This window comes from Leuciscus leuciscus (genome assembly GCF_965113295.1).
Source record: "Leuciscus leuciscus genome assembly, chromosome: 1".
Lineage (NCBI taxonomy): Eukaryota > Metazoa > Chordata > Actinopteri > Cypriniformes > Leuciscidae > Leuciscus > Leuciscus leuciscus.
The window spans coordinates 33,794,263-33,818,014 of NC_138725.1; the positions used below are offsets into that span (position 1 = coordinate 33,794,263).

Consider the following 23,752-nt stretch of genomic DNA (forward strand, 5'->3'; position numbering starts at 1 on the left):
CATCATCATCATCTTCAGTAGTCTGAAATGACAAAACGAGATATATATTCTGCCTAAAAGAAAACTTAACTGAAAAATGTTATAATAAATACTACTAAAAAATATCATTGTGTAAACAACATACCTCATCATTAGCTGACTGTGTGCAGCCACCACAAGATTTAACATGCAAGTACAAAGGTTGAGTGTCGTACTTGTAAAACCACAATGCCACTACCAGTTTTGGCATCTTCGCAAACTCTTCTGCTGAGAATGGCAGTGGATCAAGACATAACTCATCTTGAAGAGGGACCATATACAGTGCTGTTCTTCCAGCGGTGGTAGCCATTTTGAGAAGGCTGCCTGTATAACCCTCTGAGTCTGGAGGGACAACAGTAAGCTTTCTTCTTCCATTCCCACCTGACAATTTAAAAACACATTAACAAATCCAGCAATAAAAGGTCTTTACTATATAATTGGGCTTTATACTGTAGCTAAAAATGATGTCAAAAAACAGTGCTTCCCATATTCTATTAAAGGGATAGTTCACCCAAAAATGAAAATTCTATCATTGTTTCCTCACCCTCAAGTTGTTCCAACCCTGTATGAGTTTCTTTGTTCTGCTGAACACAAAAGAAGATATTTGGAAGAATGTTTGTAATCAACAGATCTCGGTCCCCACTGACTTTCATAGTAGGACAAAATATACTATGGTAGTCAGTGGGGACCGAGATCTGTTTGATTACAAACATTCTTCCAAATATCTTCTTTTGTGTTCAGCAGAACAAAGAAACTCATACAGGGTTGGAACAACTTGAGGATGAGGAAACAATGATAGAATTTTCATTTTTGGGTGAACTATCCCTTTAACACTTCCCTACTGTTATTAAAAAAGGATGTAGCCTGGGATTTAAGGTTAGAATGCCAGGGGAACTGTTCAATTAATAACTACCTATGGAAATTACTTACACTACAGTATACTCCACTCAGTTTCTATATTCATGTTTGTGTCTGTTCTGGTTGACAGTACAGCATACCTGGTGCCTTATAAAGTAACCACCCTCCAGTAAGTGACTTCATCTTTGGAAATTCAGCTTCAAGGAGCTTGCATAACTGAAATAAACATGAAACAGAACAAGGGTTCTCAAACAACCACGCAAAGTAAAAACTAAATCTTTATCACATTGAAAATTTTACGTGCATTTGTTTCTCATTTTTATACATACTAATTCACATTTTACTATGTTGAAGCAAATTATGTTCATTCATCTCAGCATGTTTTGAAAGTGGAATATTACTTTGAAGCAGTATATTATTCGCAGGGTGATATAGAAAAAATCCTGCTCTAAAATCAGATGGCACCAACTAACAAATTATAAATAAAATGAACTTACATCCGAATGGTTCACATTGGATGAAATTGTAATCACCCGTTTTCCTAGTCCGGCCTGGAGTAGTTCAAGCTCTTCAGAAGGTGTGGGTGAGGTGTCAGTGTTGCTGCTCATTAAAAATATGGAAACAGCAAATGGTTTCCAAGGTGTGGCTTTCACATGCATTTGTGGATTTGGAGTTTTCTTCTTTGCTTTTTTAAACATCCCAGGAAAAATATCTACAAATAATAAACAAATGTTAATTATAATATTAAACATTCAAAAGACAATTGTTAAGATAATTAGTTGTGGATGCAGCAACCTGGCCATATCCTGCTCTATTCGAGGCTGAGAAATAGCAGGAGGCTGCTGTCGTTGTTGTGGCTGCTGCTGCTGACCCTGAGCTGACTGAATCTGACCAAGGCTTTGGGTCAGAAGACCTATTAAATTCTGTGCAGCTGTACAGACATTAGGGCTGGGCGATATATATCGTGAGATTGTTATGCGCATCTCATCAGTAAAGCCGGTTCCTTGATTAGTAGTAAATCGCCATCACCTGCTTTCAGATGGAGCGGCATTTACTACACAGCAAAAACTCCAGTGTTAAATTAACACTCAAGAGTGTTGAAGTTAATGAGATAATTAAGTGATGAGTTGAGTGATGATTGATCATTATTGAAGACACCTGATGTTAACAAGCAGAATCACTGAAGGAGAAAATCTCAAATTGTAAGCCACCGTTATGGTGATGGGTGTTTGTTTTAGTTGGACTCTAGACCCTTATACATTCATTGTTTGTCTGCTGTTATTGATTTATAACAGTCAAATGAACAAAGAAAAGTGTGATCTGATAGTGTTGGTTATGTTTTGACAATCATGCTGGGATCTGAAAAATGAAACTTATTGAGATAGTTTGGTTTAACTTGTTAGCAACAGTTTTTTGATTTTACAGCATGTGATTATCAGTATTTTTCTTATAATCCAAAATATTTAATAAACATTGTTCTGATAAAAACACTTTTAAATTAATTATAGAAACACAGACATCAATAATCAGCCTGTGAATCTCAACAATGGTGACAATAATAAAGCATGTTGCAGTGGCTGCCACCAATCACAACTCATTAATGGCTCCCATCATGCATTGCAGAATGAATAAATTATGATCTGAATTGTCTATGTAATTTACTTTTCCTAATTGAATATTCTGCTCGACACCATTGTTGAGATGCATAGACTGAATCTTGACGTCTGCGTGTGCCTAAAAGAAAGTTTTTTTTTTAATCAACTTTTAAGAAATCCTTTATATTATATCTAAAATTCTGATATATATGCAGAATCACAGTTATGCTGTAAACAACAGCATAAATCAAAACATAGTTTAAATTATGATTATCATAATATAACCAACAGATCACCTTTTTTCTTTGTTCATCTGGCAGTTATAAGTCAGATACAGCAGCCAGACAAAATCTAGAGTTAATAATATAAGTGGGTCAAGAGCCCAACTAAAGCAAACACCCATCACAATTTGAGATGTTCTCCTTCAGTGATTCTGCTTGTTAACATCAGGTGTCTTCAATAATGATCAATCATCACTAAATTAATCACTTAATTATCTCATTAACTTCAACACTCTTGAGTGTGGACTCATATACACTCCCAGGAGTGTTAATTTAACACTGGAGTTTTTGCTGTGAAAGAGCCGTAGTTAACTGACAAGCTGAGCCATATCGCATTAATTATCGCTGGCGATACGTCCGCAATATTGATGCGATATGGCTCATATCTTGTCAGTTAACTACGGCTCTTTGTAGTAAATGCCGCTCCATCTGAAAGCAGGTGATGGTGATTTACTACTAATCAAGGAACTGGCTTTACTGACGAGATGCGCGCACAATATCGCGATTTAAAAAATTTATGATCAAAACCTTTTCTAATCTTGACAAAACACATAGCCTATTGTCAGAGTCTCAAGGTTCCATATTTTGTGACAAGTGATATTTGGACAGAAATGTATTCATTTGTTATGGCAGAACTTGTTACGGCTAAAGTAGTTCCAGGCAGGTTCCGCGTTACAGTTCCATATCACTGGACCTTGCGTTACCATAAAAATTGTACTTTAACCCTTAACTCTCACTGGTCTTGTTTTAAAGAAAACACTCAGTAGATTATTGATGAAGTGAAAGTACTTCAATGAAAGTATGAAAAAGTTATGGAAGTTTAAATTTAAAGTAAATCAAATATACTGTACTTAATATTTTTTTAAGTTAATTTATTTTCTTTTATATAAAATATATATTTTACAAAATGTTTTTCTCTAAAATTGTTATAAAATCAAATCCATATATCTAACCAAGTTGTGTTCCAAATTTGAAGTTGATTTCACAAAAATTGAAGTACCCATGAGATTTTGTTTAGGCACAATACCGAACTACTTTAGCCGTGCGTTTTCCTGAAAATAATGCACACCATAGAACGTTCGTCAACAATCAGATTCAAGCATTCAACGGCCCTGTAGTAAAAGGCAGTATACAGTATGTGGTTTTCCCCATGATATTGAAAATGATACTGAATATTTATATTTTTCAATGTATCATATTGAAGTTAGAAATTTCAGTATCGCGACCACTAATTCAAGTTCTTCGTCAAAAGTAAAATAGTGTTTTGCTGAAAGTAGCTAGTATTTTCTATTATTTGATTTGATTAAATATTTATTGGTAATTTATTAAATATCACCACCAAAAAAGTCACTGTAAAAAAAAAATCAAGAGCTTTTATTTTGGAGAAAACACCAGATCACCAAAGTGCGCACTTCTCTTTAAATCACACAGCAAAAATAGACCGCCTATATTGGCTACTTAATTAAAGTCTTGTGCTGTTTTATAAACAGAAAGCCATATCAGTTTTGCTGTTCTTAATAAATCAACACATCTTAATAAATGAAATCATAATCATATAATAGTTCAAATGAGTTGTTTAATGACTTTTAAAGGTGCATTGTGTAATATTTAGGAGGATCTGTTGACAGAAATGCAATATCATAAACAACTGTTTTCAGTGGTGTATAAAGACCTTACATAATGAACAGTTATATTGTTATTAACTTTGAGTAAACATTGTATTGTAAAATTGTATAAAAAAAAAGTATTAAATGTATTTAAAAAAACAAACAATTAAATGAGATTGAAATCACATATACAAATATATATATATTATAAACATCTCTGGTTTATTGTATTGTAACAACTTCTTAGTTTAATTATTGTACACTATATATATATATATATATATATATATATATATATATATATATATATATATATATATATTACTCTTGAGTTTCTGTGGGACACTGACATTTCATTTCATGAAAATGAAAACTGCACCAAGGGATTCAAAGCTGGTGTCCTCATTTTTGTGGAAGATGATGTGGCAACAGTTAATTCCAATCCCTTAATAAGGAGCATAGCTATGGTGGTAGAAGAGCCAATTAAATAGGCTTGCCTTGAACAATACTGAAGACTAAATTAATCTTTGCAACTTTAGCAGGTGCAGAGACTGTTGTAACTGGAGTTGCAGTTTGGTTTGTAACTGGAGTTGCAGTTTGATTCATACCAATTAAATAGGTGTACTAGGCGAGGTTACACTTTCAAAGTTATTTAGAAATATATAGACCTGACCTTGCATTATTTTTTTTTTTTGCTAGAGTTGTTTTGATTGAAATGAGTTGATTTGAAAAAGTTTTTAAAATATTGATGAAATTGTATTGCCAATTTTAAAGATAGGTTTTGAATGACCAATTTTGTACTGAATAGTATTTAATAAATGCATATTGAACCAACTTTAAGTTTGTAAATGCAATAAAACTCAAGTTGAGTAAACTTTAAAGTACTTTTAAAGTACAATTTTTCAGTAGTCTTTCCAACACTGATTATTTGTGCTTTTCCGTAATGTCATATTCGAGTTCGGCCTATTATGGTAAACAGGCTCCAAATAGTGTTTTTATGTGTGAGTTCTTAAAAATGTTGCTTTGTTGCAAGGTCACCTACAAGCCACACACAAATTATTATTTCTGGCTACACCAGTTATAAACAACTGCTTGATGTGTGATCCCTTTCTGTAAGGACAGGATTTTTGCCAAAAAGAAGTGTCGGGAGCCTGTTTAAAACAAAGACAAGCAAGAACATACAGCAAATTAAAAGATAAGTACAAGTGAACGACTTACTAACTTAACAAATAAACTTTCTAATTTACTAATTTACAATTAAACACTTGTACTTGTAGTTCCAATTAATTTAATTAATCTAAACCCAGATACTGAGAAGGTGTTTGACGGTTAGTAAAAACATACTTACAAAGACGCACACTGATTGTCCTGGCTCTGAAAAGAGGCGTTGGGGTGGATTTTAGCTGCTGTTGAGACAAGCAAAAGAGAGAAAAGGGAGAAACGTATGAGTGTTTACTAATCAGAATGTACATGTCAAATCATAGATGCAGGATGACTGCTATTGGTCACTTACCAACAAACAGATGGTCAATGAAGCTGAAAAAGAGACAAGATAATTATTTTCATAGAGAAATGCATTCGATGAGACTTTTCCAACCCTAAAAAGAATAACCTGATAACTTGCTGCATGACATGGTTTTAATTAATCTAAACCCAGATACTGAGAAGGTGTTTGACGGTTAGTAAAAACATACTTACAAAGACGCGCACTGAATGTCCTGGCTCTGAAAAGAGGCGTTGGGGTGGATTTTAGCTGCTGTTGAGACAAGCAAAAGAGAAAAGGGAGAAACGTATGAGTGTTTACTAATCAGAATGTACATGTCATGAGTGTTTATAAGTGTCCATTTAAACGACAGTAAATATACGGCAGTAGAACATTTTCTGATGGTCTAATTGACCTATGGCTAAGCCACGCCCACTCCACTCACTCGGACAAACAGTCAACATTCGGTAACAGGCGCTATGGCAGCTGTCACAGTATAGGAGACATTTCACAGGAGGCAATTGATGATTTTTGGAGACGGAAAGATTTTATATCATCTCAAAGTCACCAAAAGGGCCTTAACTATGCATTGGAGGGTTATATTAATCATTTTACTTTGAGAAGGTCGATGAAAAGCTTCAGCTCCAGACAAAGATTTAACGTTACAGGTCAGTGTGTAAACGTTATAGTTTGGTGTTATTTCGCTTCAAACGCTCGCTTTATACGCGCGTCCTATTCGCTTCGGACGCGCAAATGGATTCAAAATGTTCAAGCGTCGAATTTGACGCTCTATTCGCGTTTGGTGTGAACGCAGCATAATGAACAGGCTGCGATGTCAAGATTGCAATGCTGGAATGTGTGTGTGTGTCAGAGAGAGAGAGAGAGGCGCGGGCGCGATCGAACAGTGGAAACATAAAAACAAAAACATACTCCATTTTGTTCATACAGGACATCATTAAAACTGCAAAGTGTTTAGCCTACTTATATTTGTGTAAAACACAACATTGTGCTTTTGTCAAACTGTACTCTTGTCAAACTGCAACGCAGCTAGAAGCTAGGCTAACGTTACGTTAGAGGTGTTAAAGCTAACGTTCAAATACGTTGTTGACTTACCTTAGAACAGATGTAGACATCCTTGTTTAATTTATCCACGTTTAGTTGGTGTTGTGGTCTAAGTTACCGCATAAATTAATCCAGAGCAGACACTTCTCGGTTGAGATGTGGCTTGGGAAAGGGTAAAAAATACACACCGTCGCCCAGCCACTCAGGATACCTAGTGTTGGAGTTGAATGTACCCCATGCACACCGTTTGACCATTTTAAACTTAAAATGACAAGAAAAACCAGATAAAAACGAGTGAAAACTGACTAACTGCAATGCATTTCAATGGACGTGGAAGCAGAGAATGTCCGAGTGTATTGGGTTAGCTATGCGCACTGTGATTGGCTCATCGCGTTTGGGGGCGTGGCTTAGCCATAGGTCAATTGTTTTATTTTCATATAAGCAACAGAACTTAACATCCCGTTTATTAGCAACACTGTAGCACGAGCGTGAATCCCGCGATATCCGCCTTTGATAGAGAGATCTGTCCTTCTTGCCTTTTTTTTACTCCTCCATTTCAAGGCCAGTCATAGACAGTAAAAGAAGGTCAAGGCGAATCTCAAACAAGCTTTATTGACGCAATTTACGTCATGCACGAGAGAGAGCGCGCGCAAATGACGTCACGCGAGAGAGAGAACGCGCGCGCAAATGACGTCATCCATATTTAACGGCATTTAACGGTACTGACCCAAATGACTAGGCCTAATGTTGGAAAAAAAGCGGAAAGTCATTGTTTGTGTGTGGAAAAGGAAGTCCGTCGACCTTTTAACCATTTAATTTGTTTCATTTGAGAAAATGGATGTTATTACCAACAGTATAAGACTTGTATAAGTCAAGTGTATAAGTCAATGGATGTTATTTATTTTTAGTTATAATATCTGAGGAAAACGAACTCTTCAAACTGTGTCCTAATATAATTTGTTATTTACTCTGGTCATATTTTGAAATGTCATATCCTATTTATAGCTTGTTTTACATATGATATTTGTTTATATTTAATTAAATATAGTCTTTAAGGTAAATAATCTGATAAGTATACTTTACCTCAGGAAAACTCATGTGTTTGTGGTGATCAGTCTGAAGAGATGTCCGCTATGCGGGGGATGGGCACTGACTGCAGCTTATGTCCTCTGCATTCTTTCGCGGGCTTGGCACGCGAGTGATAATTTATAAACTATATCACTTTATAAACTTTATTTATTTTCTTATTTAAAAATAAATGTTATGTATACATATAGGCTACCTTACGTTATTGTACCCCGACATTAAATGACAAAATAAATAAATAAAGCGGGAGTGACAAAAAAAAAAAAAAAAAAAGCCTATCTGTAGGCCTATGTTATAAAAGACACACTCGGGAGTTTCGGGGTCTTTTTGACCCCATGGGAAATTAATGGGGAAGACTATAAAATCTTGTCATAAAAATTCACAAATTGTGAATGCACAATTAGCGGGGCACAAAGTAACGCTTTTTGACTTTTTTAGTTTCTGTAAATCTACTTATGGTTCAGAGTATTTATTTTTTCCCACATTAATTTCCCACATGTCTAATGTTGTTTTATGAATAAACTATATAGCCTACTTTTTTCTTGATATACCCCTAAAGAATGGAAGTGAAATGTGACAACCCAACCCATAGGTGGAGGTACATTGTAACATGTGAGGGGCACATTGTAACATGACCATATGACAGCTTAAAATTAAATCTGATCTAATAAAAAAATATACAAGACAAACTAAAAAAAATTACAATTATTACCTTTTCCATATAAAATAATGGCATTTTTTAATAGGAATTAAAAAACACAACACAAGGAAGCTTGATTTCAATCTTTTGAATTAAATTGAAAAAAAGTATCACAAATAAATACAATAGAATAAAGATACCAATAAAAAAAAAAAATAGGCCTACTAGTATTCAGACATACAGAAACTGAATAAATCAACTGACAGTACCCTGTATTTTAGTCCTGACTAAACTAAAAACATTATTAATCCTGATTCCTTAAAATGGAAGATTTTTTGTTGTTGTTTTGAAAAAAAAAATCAATGGCAATTATAAATTGTAAATAAATTGTTACTTGCAAGCTGTTTCTTTAGTTTAGAAAATCGTCTCAGAGAGCTCGCAAGTATAGGCTACTGAGAAGTTTAAAATCACTTGAGTGTTTAAACTGATATAAGACTTAAAAAATGATTAACCTCGGTCTTAAAGTAAAAAGATGCTGAAAAACAGTATGCCTAGTATTATATCATTAAATACATTTACGGTGAGATTAATATGTTTAATTAAATGCATGGTGAGATTACTACATTTTCATGTCAATTTGTGTTCAGTTTGACCACGAACAATGCGCTGTCACTTTAATTATGTGCGTGGAGCACAGCAAAAATAGACTGTGGGGAAACGATCTCTGGTATCCGCACCGTTTCACACAGTCGATTTTGAAATCAATAAAAGGGGAAATGTAAAAATGGGATTGATCTTCAGATTTTTTTTAGGTGTTTTTTGTTTTAGGTTACCAAGCTATTAAATAAGTTAGGTTTATTAAGCTACAATTATTTATTTTTATTTTTTTCTCTCTCTCAAGGAATTGGTAAAAAACCTTAAAAGTTACAACCACAAAAAGGTAAGTATTAGCCTATAATGTATTGTAACTGTTTTTATCATATACTTATCAGATGATACAACATATTATAGGTTTTTTTTATAAGGCGTTATGCGCGTATTATAATGCATTAAGAATTCCATAATAGGATTAGGCTATAGAGGCTATAGAGGCTTGATACAAAGGTCTTTATGATTGATGATGATTTATAGGATTTATCTTAACAATATTTTGCATATTATGCTAATTGTATGTAAATTTATGATCTCAATTATAGGCTTAGAAAACAACAGAGTGCAACATGCAGATAAAATAGTTAGCCTATATAAAAATATAAAAAGCAAAACTATTCCATATTTCAGTAAAAAAAAAAAGGTTTAATTTAATTTAATTTATATATATCACTTTAATTCAGTGCGTGCAGCACAGCAGCGCCGTCCCTTTAAAAACGAAATATAGTGCTGACTGCTGAGCATGTCTGGGATGCACGCAGATGTTTAAATACCGCGCTACTTGTCTAAAAAGACCAGCCATTTCTCATATTTTTATCACATAATTTATCAAAATGGTTAATTATAAAACACATTTCATTATTTGGACCCGCGCGAGCATTAACGCGACATCGGCCTCCCGTATAGTGGGCCGACCTAAAGCCGACGTAACGGAGCTGGGAAATAGAGCACTCTGACTGACAGAGATCTGACTACGCCTGGCCGACGCCTTTGCGATGTTATAGGGAGGGAGGCCGACGCTCGATGTTGGGCCGATGTCGGCCAGACGTACGTGTGCTATCTGGGTACTAATCAAGGAACCGGCTTTACTGACGAGATGCGCATAACAATCTCACGATATCGCCCAGCCCTAACAGACATCTGAATATTCTCTCTGTTAAATATGTCATGACAACATCATATAGGATTATCTGGATCAGGGGTTTTAAACTCAGTTCCTGGAGGGCCGCAGCTCTGCACAGTTTAGCTCAAACCCTAATCAAACACATCTGATTCAGCTAATCAAGATCTTCAGGATTACTAGAAACCTCCAAACAGGTGTGGGTTGGAGCTGGTTTGAGCTAAACTGTGCAGAGCTGTGGCCCTCCAGGAATTGAGTTTCACACAAATGATCTAGAATAAGTGACAATGTATCATATAAACATCACAGCTTTTAAACAGTCTATAGGGATGTGACCTACTGTATATAAATCAACTTGTTCGGAATCAGAAAGAGGTTTATTTCAAATTATGTTTGCACATACAAGGCATTTGTGTTGTATCATTTGTTTTGAATTTACAGTATATTTTGAGAGACACCTTTGGCATCGTTTATAGTCCACAATACAACTAGGGCGTGGAGAATAATTATCATTATTTATTAATTATAAAACAACGTGAAAGGTGTGCATATTGAGAGAAATGTACAGCCACCGACACACTTCGTTGCGTCGGCGATTAGCTAATCGACACATTAACCGCATTAATTGATCTCTAACTTACTTAACTTGAGCAAACGCGTTGATACACATCTAGCGAACTTGAAGAAAGCGATCACTAATACATACCTGTGAACCATCACCCGCATGTCTCTGCTCCGCCATTTCGATCGATCCATACGGTCTGGGGCTCGCGCTGATGACGTAACGAGAAGGACGCGCCTTCGTCCTTTGTACACACCCTGGTACACACCCCAACCTCTTGACCCCTCCCCCACGTCTTGACTTTGAAAATCAGGGACACAAAGCGAGGGAGTAAGGGGAGGCTGCAGACCTGGAGCCGGTAGATATACGCCCCAAGCAGTTTTACGCCCCTGGCAGTTTTACGCCCCTGCTGTTCCTGATGCGTCCAGTAGGGGGAGGCTGTACATTGACACGAATTGATTGAGGTATAATAAATAATCCGCTAAAGTTATTGTTGTTTAGCAATGATGCAACATTTATTATTTATAAACGAATAGCTTGATAGAGCTAGGTAGATATCAATTCATTTATTTATATCAATGGATAGGTCTATCATTTATTTCGAGAGACAAAAAGTTCTGGACGGTCAGGTTGATGTTCTGTCTGGCTTAAGGTGCGTTCACACCAAACGCGAATATGCGTCTGGCGCGAGTGATTTCAATGTTAAGTCAATGGTAAGACGCGTTTACGCGCGTCTGGAGGTCTTGCGGCGCGAATGAGGCGTTTAGCGCGGCGCGGTAGACGCGAATTCGCCTCATTCGCGCGAATTGAGCGTTTGGTTACGCGCGAAATTTATTAGTGCTATTTGTGCATTCACGCGTTTGACGCGAATTCGCGTCTGCCGCCCGAGTTGAAAAATCTGAACTTCTGCGTCAATTCGCGCCGCGTTAACCAATCAGAAGCCTGCTTGCTGCTGTCACGTGGTGAAGTGACAGTTTACAATGTTATTTTATGTTTGGCCTCAATAAATTATTTTGTAATATGACTAAAATGCACAACAAAGCAAATCTTTCACATAAAAACTCGATTTCAATATATGAGAGATACTCATTTTGTATTGAATGCTATTTATTCCATATCTATTCTAGATTATAATGAAACATTATTATTCTAATGTAAAGACAACAAACACAATTTAGTGTATAAAAACAAAATTCACAGGACAGGTTTCACCTTTGGAGGCTGACTCCATTTATTATCAAAACAAAAATAAATGACAGATTAGGTGGGTGCGGGCGAGGGTGAACCTCGCGCCGGGCTGTAGAGCGCGGGCTCGTCAGGCAGCGACCACTCGAGGCCGAGGCCTTACGGCCTACGCGGTCCTCGTCAGCGTCCTCACCGTTAGGTCCACCAAACCTAGCTCCTGGAGCAAATTGTGAAACTCCTGAAACCCTCCGGAGGGTCTGGTGGACCCGAGTACAGCGACGATGATCCCTACGCCGCTGTTCTGCTCTCCAGAGCAAATACAGAGCGGCGACTCTCTCGATAAATGACCGATCAATAACAGACATCTTGTAAAAAGATGGCCGCCAACGGGGTTCGAAACTTTCGCCTCTGACGCGCGTAAATTTCGCTTCAAACTTGACGCGCGAATGCACACAAAGTGGTCACGCGTATAACTAGACGCGGCAGGCGCGAATTTTGACGCAGATTCGCGTTTGGTGTGAACGCAGCATTAAATTTATAAGTTATAGCTTACCACGTGTAAGTTTAGCTGCCCCTAGTCTTCTCTACTCACTTTCAAAATTAATTTTCTTTTGAATGTTCTTTTGTTGCCCGTCTTTATCTTGCCTCTTCTGGTAAGACTCCTTTACTCCTTTCTGGTTTGAGTTGTTTCTTATAAAATGAGATCTAACTATCTCATTTATATCTAAATATACATTTTTCTTAAAATAGCGTACTGATCTGGATTAAAATGTAGGCTGTGTGCACTTAAAGTGGGATTTTTCTTTGCCAAGTAACTTGCATGATGCATCCCAGTGTGTTTGCTTTAGCTATGGAAATCTCTCTCTCTCTCTCTCTCTCTCTCTCTCTCTCGAAACTTTTATAAACTATAAACACCCATCTCTTTTTTAACTGCATTCCAAACCAATAGCTTCTCTAGTAAATAAATGACTTACAGAGACATACAAGGACATGTTTTTAATGTCATTTTTTAAATTTTCTCTGCACAGTCCATCATCAGTGGCCAAAAGAAATCAAAGTGTCTTGACACTTTTTCCAAAAGTGTTCCACCAACAAGTACCTGTGCCATTGTACTTTGAAGATCAGGAGCAAATTGATGCAATCCACACTCATCTGACATAAATTCTGGGCAACACACACACACACACACACACTGTGACTAGATCAAATTCACCATGGATGTCCTTTTTATATTTTTTTAAAGTTTAGCTTTTTTTAATGAAATACACACATGAAATGCAAATTAAAAAGGCAGTTTGTGTTCTCGTAACACTTTCTTTTATGTGGTCTGTGACTCATGGGGTCAGTGATTCTGCAGGGTCTCCAATAAGTATTATAGTTTATCTCAGTTGCTTTGGTGCATTTCTCAGATCACACCTGAAATCACATCATCTTTCACTTGTGCACATCATAAAAGCAATTTCTCATTTTATACAAATTGCAAATGCTTTGGTACATTCATGCAATTCATAATGTACAACTGTCTGCTGTTTCCTACATTATCAACTCTTTATGTCTTGTTGATCAAAATATAGGCCTATTATACTATTTCTCTGTTGAATTGTCATACTCCTCAAAACATCTAGGCATTAGTTCCTTGCATAAGTCATTAAATGCAAAATGGCTGACTAGTTGTCATAAACTGTTAAGCATGTTTTCAATACATTTCTATTACACTTTATTTTGTAAATGTGTCCTGAATTGATGAATTGCGGAGGTGTATTTAGAATTTCACTAATGAAGGAAAAAATGAATTGATATAATGAATAATAAAAATAATAAAAAATTAAGGATTCAGGAATTTTATACAAAATTTAACAGTGAGTCCTGCTGCTTTTGAATTTGACAAAATAAAATTCACCATGGATGTCCTTTTTACATTTGTTTGTTTAATTTTATTTAAAGGGGTCATATAATGGTACATGCACTTTTACAAGTTGATTGCACTGAAATGTCTGTTGGCAGTGCCTGTACACAACCATCCTATCATGATTAAAATCCATCCAGTGGTTTTGTTTTAATCTCCTTATATGTTTGACCATCTCTGAAATCAAGCCGTTCGATATTGTGACGTCATAAGATCGTACGCCCCTCCCGCGATTGTGATTGACAGCCGTGCTTCAACACAAGACCCGCCCTGAGCAAGCTGTGACAGCCGTCGTCATAGTAGTCCGCCATTGTTGATATGCTGGAGTAGAATGGCGTCTACACGATTGTGGTGTTCTGTTCTTAGATGTAATAAGGAACACAGCAGTCATTTTGATGTTCCTAAATCCGAGCCGTTGAAGAAGCAGTGGCTGAGTTTTGTTTTTGAAGCGATATGCCCAAAGGATTGACGCGGGGATTCCCTCACGGGGATTCCCGTCTGTGCTTTAAAGCTGCCGTCGGCAAAAAAAATTTGATCATATTCAGTGTAATCGACACTATAATCCGACAGAACAACATAAATAAGGTGGTTTTAGAAAAAAACCCGAGCTTCTAACTCCACCTGGAGCGTGTTATTTGTTTTGCAAAAAACCAGCGCTCCCGCTTCATCAGGTCCAATCAGCGCAGGGGGGTGTGAGATCTGACTGTCAATCACAGGTCGTGCACACGCCACAGATCCCCCCTCACTCGCGCACGTTAATATCACATGCACACGCCACGCCTGAAGTTCGCCTGGAGATTGCATGAAGCGTGATGGCGGAGAGAAAATCTACTAACAAGCTTCCAATTCCTCGGTTATTGCTATCTATGGATAGATTAGCCAGGGCAGCCTACCTCCGAGTCCATGGTGTTGATAGATGCTGAAGAGACGGACGTTCACAGAAAATCAGGTACACACGCACACAGTGACGCACTGACGAGCACGACCTCGATGGGAGGGTGCTCGCTGGTAGTGGGGAGGGGCATGAGAGTTGTAAACATTCAAAATTTTGGCTAATCGACCCAATCTGCCAGACTTGCCGACGGCAGCTTTAATCATTTCACACCAGACAGCTTTACAAACGAGAAAAAACGGATCGGTACCAACGTGTTACTGCTGAACCTCCAGAAGATGTGAGTGTAATGTTTTATTAACCTTTATATTAGTATTTATATTAATCTTTGCGAAATTTGCAAACCTTGCTGCAGGCTTCACGATGAATGCATCTAAGGTTTACACTCAGGGTACATTACAGCATGTTTTCTATGTACGACGTTCTCAATATAATTCATAATCCCACGTTTATAATGAACAACGCGTGGTTATTGTGTTACAAACGGTGTACGCACAGAACAGAGGGGCGGGGTGAGCAAAGCTCATTATCATTTAAAGACACATGCACTGAAACGGCGTGCTGAAAACAGAGCTGTTTTTGACCAGCTAAAATTAGTGTTTTCTTACAATACTAATGAGAATTTTTAATTAAAGTATATTACAAACTTTTAATTTAGACCCTAAAGAATCATATTAGCTTGTACAAAAATGGCATTATATGACCCCTTTAAATTTTTTATCAGTGAGCAGAAGCACTTTGACAGGAGGATAGAAAAACAGTTAAAGCAGAGTGGCAAGCCATAGGGGAGTCATCATAATTCATAAATGGTGTTGATAAATAATGTTTTTGTGAACAAAAATATTGTCTCTTTCTTATAAATGGCCCTTGGAATTTTAGAAAAGGGATAAATTGTGTTTGTCTTCATAAAATGCTATGAAGGACACTGTTTTGTAGCTGTATGATGACTAAGTGAATAGTACAGCAGATATTTAATCCAGGATCCATATGATTACACGGTGCTGTATGTCTAATGGGCTAAATATGTTTAATATCTAATTGTAACTTTATATAAATTCACAACAACATATTTCACTCAGTCTCCTGTATAAAAACATACAGTGAATATTCTATTATTATTAATTAGTATTATTATTATTACTATTTATTCAATATTAATGTATTCAATATTCAATTAACTATTCTATAGTAGGTCATATATCATTACTTGTCATCTGATCCAACTATGTGTGTTATTTTTTAATTCATGAAAACAAATAGTCTTCTGTATAGGCTGAGTGAAGCCCAACCTAATATCTAGAGATATTTTAATCCATAGTGCAGTGCAGATTTATACTTAAACCACAAATTCGGGCAAAATCTATGAACTGGACGGTTATTATTGTGTAAGTTTTGAGCATCGATTTAATGGTGTTATTTCGCAGCATATCCCCCTACTGGACGCATCAGGAACAGCAGGGGCGTAAAACTGCCAGGGGCGTAAAACTGCTAGGGGCGTAGATCTACCGGCTCCAGGTCTGCAGCCTCCCCATATAGAAGCGAGGCGCAAAGAAAAATGAAGCGCAAAGGAAAGCTTGCGCCGCAGAGGCACGGATGACTGAAACGCGGATTTAAAGGAGCGGCGCAAAGGGAAATATGTGTTGCATGCAAAGTCAATGCTGCTGAAGTTTTACTTTGCTAAACTTTATTTTTTCTCTCAGTGGTAACTTTTCTTTTGCAATTATTTTTTTTTACTTGCAAAAAAACATTTTTTTCTCAATACTCTATTTTTTTTGGCAAAACTTTTTTTATTTTTTTTGCAAAACTTTTTTTTTTTTGCAAAACATATTTTTTGTTTGCAAAACATTGTTTTATTTTGCAGATAAATGTGGCCCTATATTGACTCCATAGTGACACATTAATAGATACATAGATATAAATATATATAGACAGCTAGATTAATAGATAGATAGATATAGATAGATTATAGATACATATATTAATACATAGATAGATTCATATATAGATACATATTATATCTAGATACATATATGTACATATCTAGATACATATCTAGATACATAGATAGATTCATATAGATAGATAGATTTGGATAGATAGATAAAATGGAGGCTCCCCAGAAGAGATGCCGTACATCTGTGGTGTGGGAGCATTTCCGTTTAGAAACCCCAAATAAAGTGAGATGTATATGTATTGTGATCGGCAGCTAGCCTACTGCAACAATACATCATCCATGATGCGCCATTTGAGGAGAATTTGAAATTTGCGTATTTGCCCAGAACTCATGATCCACTAACTTACTGGAAAGAGAGAGCAGTAATCTTTCCTCATTTGTATGTCCTTGCTAAAAATATATATTTGCATGCCAGCAACAAGTGTCCCTTGTGAGAGGATTTTTTCAAAGGCTGGAGAAATTAACTGTAAAAAAAGAAGTAGGCTAAGTCCTTCCACAGCAGAAAAATGTATATTTTTTAATAAAAATCTCTAAAAAAAGTGAGACGTTGTACGTGGCTTGATTTCTTTTATTAATATTCATTTTGCAGGACCAAAATAACATTATGCACAGTGAGGAGCCTATAGGTTACAAGCTTCACATATTAGAAAAATACAATAATAAAAAAACAACACATTATTTTAATGGCTCGTCAAGGTTATTTCAGATCAACACCTGCAAGTGACCAATAGGTGTCACCGTTGAGACGGGTGTCGGATTGATTCGAAGCCTCGAAACAATATGGAACATTTGCTTCAACTGTTTCATTGCTTCACGAAGCCTCGATCTGCCCACCACTAGTGCTAAATAGAGTGTAATTTTATTTTGCCATTGATATGTTTATAAGCAACTGAAAAAAGCACAAATGTCAGGGCATGTCAGAACATCTCAAGGACCCCAAAAACACCCCAGACCCCAGAGGGTTAAAAGTTGTTTTAGAAAAAAAAAAACTTTCTTTTAGGCACACACAGACGTCATGATTCAGTCTATGCATCTCAACAATGGTGATGAGCAGAATATTCAATTAGGAAAAGTAAATTACATAGACAATTCAGATCATAATTTATTCATACCGCAATGCATGATGGGAGCCATTAATGAGTTGTGATTGGTGGCAGCCACTGCAACATGCTTTATTATTGTCACCATTGTTGAGATTCACAGGCTGATGATTGATGTCTGTGTTTATAAAAATATTCATTTGAAAGTGTTTTGATCAGAACAATGTTTATTAAATATTTTGGATTATAAGAAAAACACTGATAATCACATGCTGTAAAATCACAAATAAGCTGCTGCAAACCATCTCAATAAGTTTTGTTTTTCAGATCACAGCATGATTATGTCTAAACATAACCAACACTATTAGATCACACTTTTCAGCTTCTAACTCCACCTGGAGCTTATTTGTTTTGCAAAAATCCAGCGCTCCCACTTCATCAGGTCCAATCAGCGCAGGGGGGTGTGAGATCTGACTGTCAATCACAGGGTCGTGCAATCCCAGATCCCCTATCCCTCGCGCAGACGCGCACGTTACAATATCACATGCACACGCCTGAAGTTTGCCTGAAGATTGTACGAAGCGTGATGGCGGAGAGAAAATCTACTAACAAGCTTCCAATTCCTCGGTTATTGCTATCTATGGATAGATTAGCCAGGGCAGCCTACCTCCGAGTCCATGGTGTTGATCGATGCTGAAGAGACGCGCGCGTTCACAGAAAATCAGGTACACATGCACTGACGAACACGACCTTTATGGGAGGGTGCTCGTTGGTGGGGGAGGGGCATGAGAGTTGTAAACATTCAAAATTTTGGCTAAGTCGACCCAATCTGCCAGACTTGCCGACTGCAGCTTTAACACTGGAGTTTTTGCTGTGTAGTAAATGCCGCTCCATCTGAAAGCAGGTGATGGCGATTTACTACTAATCAAGGAACCGGCTTTACTGACGAGATGCGCATAACAATATCACGATATATATCACCCAGCCCTACTCTGATTAAACAACTCCACAAACAGCATTACCAGCTTCACTTATTACTAACCAGACTGACTTTATTTCAGTCACCAATTACTGAAAAAACAGTCATTTGTCTGTTATAATAGGAGCCGAGTTGATCTGTTTTATCAAAGCAGAAAAGTTCTCCATGAACACCTGCAACTGCTGATAAAGCACAAACTCAAAGATAGTCAAGGGTCAAGAGATCAACTAAAGCAAACACTGATCTCCATGATGGTGACCTCAAACGAAACATTTTCAATAAGACATCAACATCTAAACCTCTGTTAATTCTCAATAAGAACTTCTGTAGATGTGTGACAGAAATAAAGTCAGTCTGGTTAGTAATAAGTGAAGCTGGTAATGCTGTTTGTGGAGTTTAATCAGATCTTGAGAGAGTTATTGTCTATCTTCAGTTCATCTAAGGCTGTGTCTGAATAAAGTTGTAGTTTGTGTTCTTATTATTCTTTCGAAAGATGATAGAAAGAATGTTTCAGGAACATCACACTAACCTTTAAATAAAATTCTAGTAACATTCAGGAAACTGATATTTTTATGTTATTGGAATGTTAGAAATCAACGTTCCTATAATGTTGAATTTTAAATAAAAATTAAGTTGAAAGAACGTTTGAGCAGAGGTGGGTAATCCAGGGCCAAAGAGTAAAAGTCCTTGCCATATGTTTATTCCACCCATAAACTCAGTCAGCTGATTTCACTAATTAGTTCTCTCTCCTGTCTGAATTAGCAAATGCAGGTGATTGGAACAAAATACTGAGGAGGACTTTTACTTTCTGAACCTGGACTTTACACCTCTGCATAGCAATGCCACATGTCAGCAAAGAGCAAAGAAATAAACCAGAACTGGACCTTATCGTAGCCAAAAAATCTGTGTATATTAAATATGGAGTACTTTCAGCCACAGCCTCAGATGAAATCAACTGAAGAGAAAAGAAGACATTAAATCTGTGAAGATCTCAGCAGAGGAGGATTAAACAACTCCACAAACAGCATTACCAGCTTCACTTATTACTAACCAGACTGACTTTATTTCTGTCAGACGTCTACAAAAGTTTTTATTGAGAATTAACAGAGGTTTAACTCTAATGTGTTTCATTTGAAATCACCATAAGAGTGAATAGTGTTTCCATTAGTTGGGCTCTTAACTCTTATTATACCTTTTATCTTTTTTGGCGGCTGTGACAGAGTGTTAGTCAAACACATTTGCAGCTGCAAAGAAAGCTAAAGTGAAATGAGATCAAGTGATGATGGTTTCCTGTTGATGGTTTTATAATCATCATGAAATAGACTGATTCACTGATGTCTTTTGCATCTAACAATTTTGTTATCACATTAATATTTTTTCACAGCACACACCCTGTGTTACTGCAGCATTAAATCCAACAATATTATAACAGTAAGTTAGAAGACATTAACAGACATGAGCACAAAAAAGTCAGTTTAACATTACACACACAGACATCAACAATCAGCGTATGAATCTCAACAATGGTGACAATCAAAAGTACTTTGCTGCAATGCATGCTGGGTACCAGTATAGTAAAAAAAACTCCCAGCATGCATTGCAACATAAATCAATTATGCAGCTGAATTGACCTATAATTTTGTTTGATTCTAAATATTTGCTTTTATTTTTTGCTGTTGGTTTTGTTCTGAATAAGTAGCTTTTCAGTGATGTTCTGAATTGATCTGTTTATCTAAATATTTGTGATTGTCACCATTGTTGAGATTAATATGCTGAATGTTGATGTCTGTGTGTGTCAGCAAAAGTTAATTTTTAAATTTCATGTTTGTTAAAAGATTTAAACCGATTGTTATATTTCTGGATCTCATGCAGCAGTAACACAGGGTTTGTGACGTGAAAATATTAACAGAACAACATATTCGTTAGATTATAAAAACCTCAGGGAATCAGTTTATTTCATGATGATTATAAAACCATCAACAGGTGAACATCATCACCTGATGTCATTTCACTTTAGCTTTCTTTGCTGCTGCAAATGTGTTTGACAAACACTCTGTCACAGCAGCCAAAAGAGACAAAAAGTATAATAAGAGTTAAGAGCCCAACTAATGGAAACACTATTCACTCTTATGGTGATTTCAAATGAAACACATTAGAGTTAAACCTCTGTTAAATCTCAATAAAAACTTCTGTAGACGTCTGACAGGAATAAAGTCAGTCTGGTTAGTAATAAGTGAAGCTGGTAATGCTGTTTGTGGAGTTGTTTAATCCTCCTCTGCTGAGATCTTCACAGATTTAATGTCTTCTTTTCTCTTCAGTTGATTTCATCTGAGGCTGTGGCTGAAAGTACTCCATATTTAATATACACAGATTATTTTGGCTACGATAAGGTCCAGTTCTGGTTTATTTCTTTGCTCTTGGCTGACATGTGGCATTGCTATGCAGAGGTGTAAAGTCCAGGTTCAGAAAGTTAAAGTCCTCCTCAGTATTTTGTTCCAATCACCTGCATTTGCTAATTCAGACAGGAGAGAGAACTAATTAGTGAAATCAGCTGACTGAGTTTATGGGTGGAATAAACATATGGCAGGACTTTTACTCTTTGGCCCCTGGATTACCCACCTCTGCGTTTGAGGAACATTATACCTTCTAAAACACGTTCCTCAAACGTCAAGACAACTGGACATTTTTCACGTTCCCAGAACAAACACTGAATATTTGGAGAACGTTCTTATAACAAAATTCTGTTAGCTGGGACATTTCTCTCTGCTCGCTTCTGGACGATTGGTGCTTCCACTCAGCACAAGTTAGGTATAGTTGTAAAGCGCAGCATTCCAACATTGTGAATATTCATAGCGAATTCTCGATGGCATGAGTCTGAACCAGTGAATGTGATTTTCAGACCCATGCTGATGAAAACAAAAAGATCTTACTCGTGCTGACTGACACTTCTGAAGCGTGCGCAAGACATAAACAGCGCATAAATCCTGACACATACACACAATGACAGTATTTTAAAATATCTGTCTTGGCTTCGCAAGCATAATGTCTTAAGCGAACGTTTGGTTAACTGTTGGGGAAAAACATCTGATGTGACTTCTATCTTAGACTGAACTTATTCTGACTTTTATTTTAGCACTGCATAACTCTCCTTTTTCACCTTCTCCTGTCCATATAATCGTCTTTATACGGTCCGTTTTCACTTTTGGATCGCTTTCAATGAATTTCAGCCCAGAGAGTTCCTGAATTCTCTCAATATGCTGAGAGTACTTGTGCAATACATCTACTAGTGTTAACTTCTGATTGTTTTTTTTTTTAGGTTCTTTATCTTTATCCAATTTGGGCACCACAAAGCATTCTGGGTTTTCTACCGTCCCATTCTCATTCTCTGCAATTATCACCTTAAAGATGTGAGTTGGCACTGCTTTCCCTCCCAGCCACTTCATTTCACTGGGGTCAGCACGATCATAATCATCCTCCTTCTCATCATACATTTTATTTTCTTTTGCTTTCAGGTAAAGTGGTCCAGTGTACACATGGACATTACAGACTACAGCATTCTCAGCTTTTCTCCAACATTCATTCTCAATAGTTTTCCAATCACCTTGATTTAAGATCTTATCCTGTGGTACCATGTTGCTGAACAAATAAGTGTCATGATAGGCTTCCTGACACCATGTGTGATTGGCAGCCGCAGCAAGATGACCTTGATCATAGCCAGAGCCCTCAAATTCATTCTTTCCAAAGCTCATGGTCGCCTTATAATTGGTCTTCACAGTGTCCTTGTTCAGTATCTCATACACCCATTCAGCATTTTTGGCTTTTTTGTTGTATGACATGACATAAGATTTTCTTATCCTTATTTCAGTATCAGAAGGAGATCCATTGACTAATTTATTGGGTGACCTGACAAATGACACATCTTCATCTGGTTTAGAGTCTGATTCAATGCCAGACATTTTAAAGAACGGGACTCTTATAACCTGAGACATTTTCCTTCAACGTCTTCTGCTTGAATCTTAATCTATTCCTTGTATTGCTCCTTTGATATCAAGGTAATTTTATTTTAATGCCACATGTCTTCTCAATCTTTCATTTTGTTTTCTCTAAATTGTCAGCACCTTTAAAAAATGACAACAAAGCTTAGCTATAATCTAAAATGACATCAGCGTTTCTCCTCCCTTTCTCAAGAGTAGCTTCACAATTACAATCAGATTCAGAAGGATGGCTTTGTACACAGTTCAAATCTGGTTTTATCACTTCTTCAAGAGCTTTAACTAAGGATCCTCTCTTCTTCCTGCTAAAATAATGTAAATTAAAAAAAAAAGTGTCAAAATTCTTCTTAATTCAGGACTTAAGCTCATTAAACAGAAACAGAAAGATTTACTCACATCAATGGGTTTGTTGTGATCTGTCAGATAAACAGCAACTTCTGTGGCTCTGATTTTACATCGCTTCTGTTCTACAACAAGCACACACAGGGAAAAAAAGAAAATATATTTCATAACGTACACTTCAAACAGAACCACTTCAATACTTTTTATTAAGACAATAAATAAATAAATGAATAAATAAATAAATAAATAAATAAATAAATAAATAAAAAAATAAATAAATAAAAATAATAATAATAATTAATGAGAACTGCACAGTAAATTCCCCGGTGTTAAATTAACACCACTCCGTGTTCATATGGGAACCACCAGCAGGGTGTTATAAGTAACACTGAAGCAGTGTTTAAGTTAATGAGATAATTAAGAGATTAATTGAGTGATGATTGAACATTATTAAAGACACCTGATGATAACAAGCAGAATCACAGAAGAAAGGAGAAAC

General features: G+C 36.5%; 3 long non-coding RNA genes across 3 annotated transcripts in view; all 3 read right to left on the reverse strand.

Moving 5' to 3' along the window:
• LOC309478235 overlaps nt 1–23,322 on the reverse strand; it is a 60,287-nt gene extending 36,965 nt beyond the window's left edge. Inside the window, exons 1-2 of the long non-coding RNA XR_014198890.1 lie at nt 23,308–23,322; nt 21,346–23,216 (exon numbers count right to left, since the gene is read on the reverse strand). This is a non-coding gene — a long non-coding RNA (uncharacterized lncRNA). The remainder of the gene's footprint in view (nt 1–21,345; nt 23,217–23,307) is intronic.
• On the reverse strand, nt 228–1,813 carry LOC309478377. Its single transcript, XR_014198957.1, has 3 exons — nt 1,374–1,813; nt 1,017–1,092; nt 228–399 (listed from the first exon to the last, which is right to left on the reverse strand). It is a non-coding gene; the product is annotated as an uncharacterized lncRNA (long non-coding RNA).
• On the reverse strand, nt 5,175–6,634 carry LOC309478330. The gene is made up of 4 exons (XR_014198936.1): nt 6,058–6,634; nt 5,873–5,895; nt 5,708–5,765; nt 5,175–5,510 (listed from the first exon to the last, which is right to left on the reverse strand). It is a non-coding gene; the product is annotated as an uncharacterized lncRNA (long non-coding RNA).
• Nucleotides 23,323–23,752: the final 430 nt, after the last annotated feature.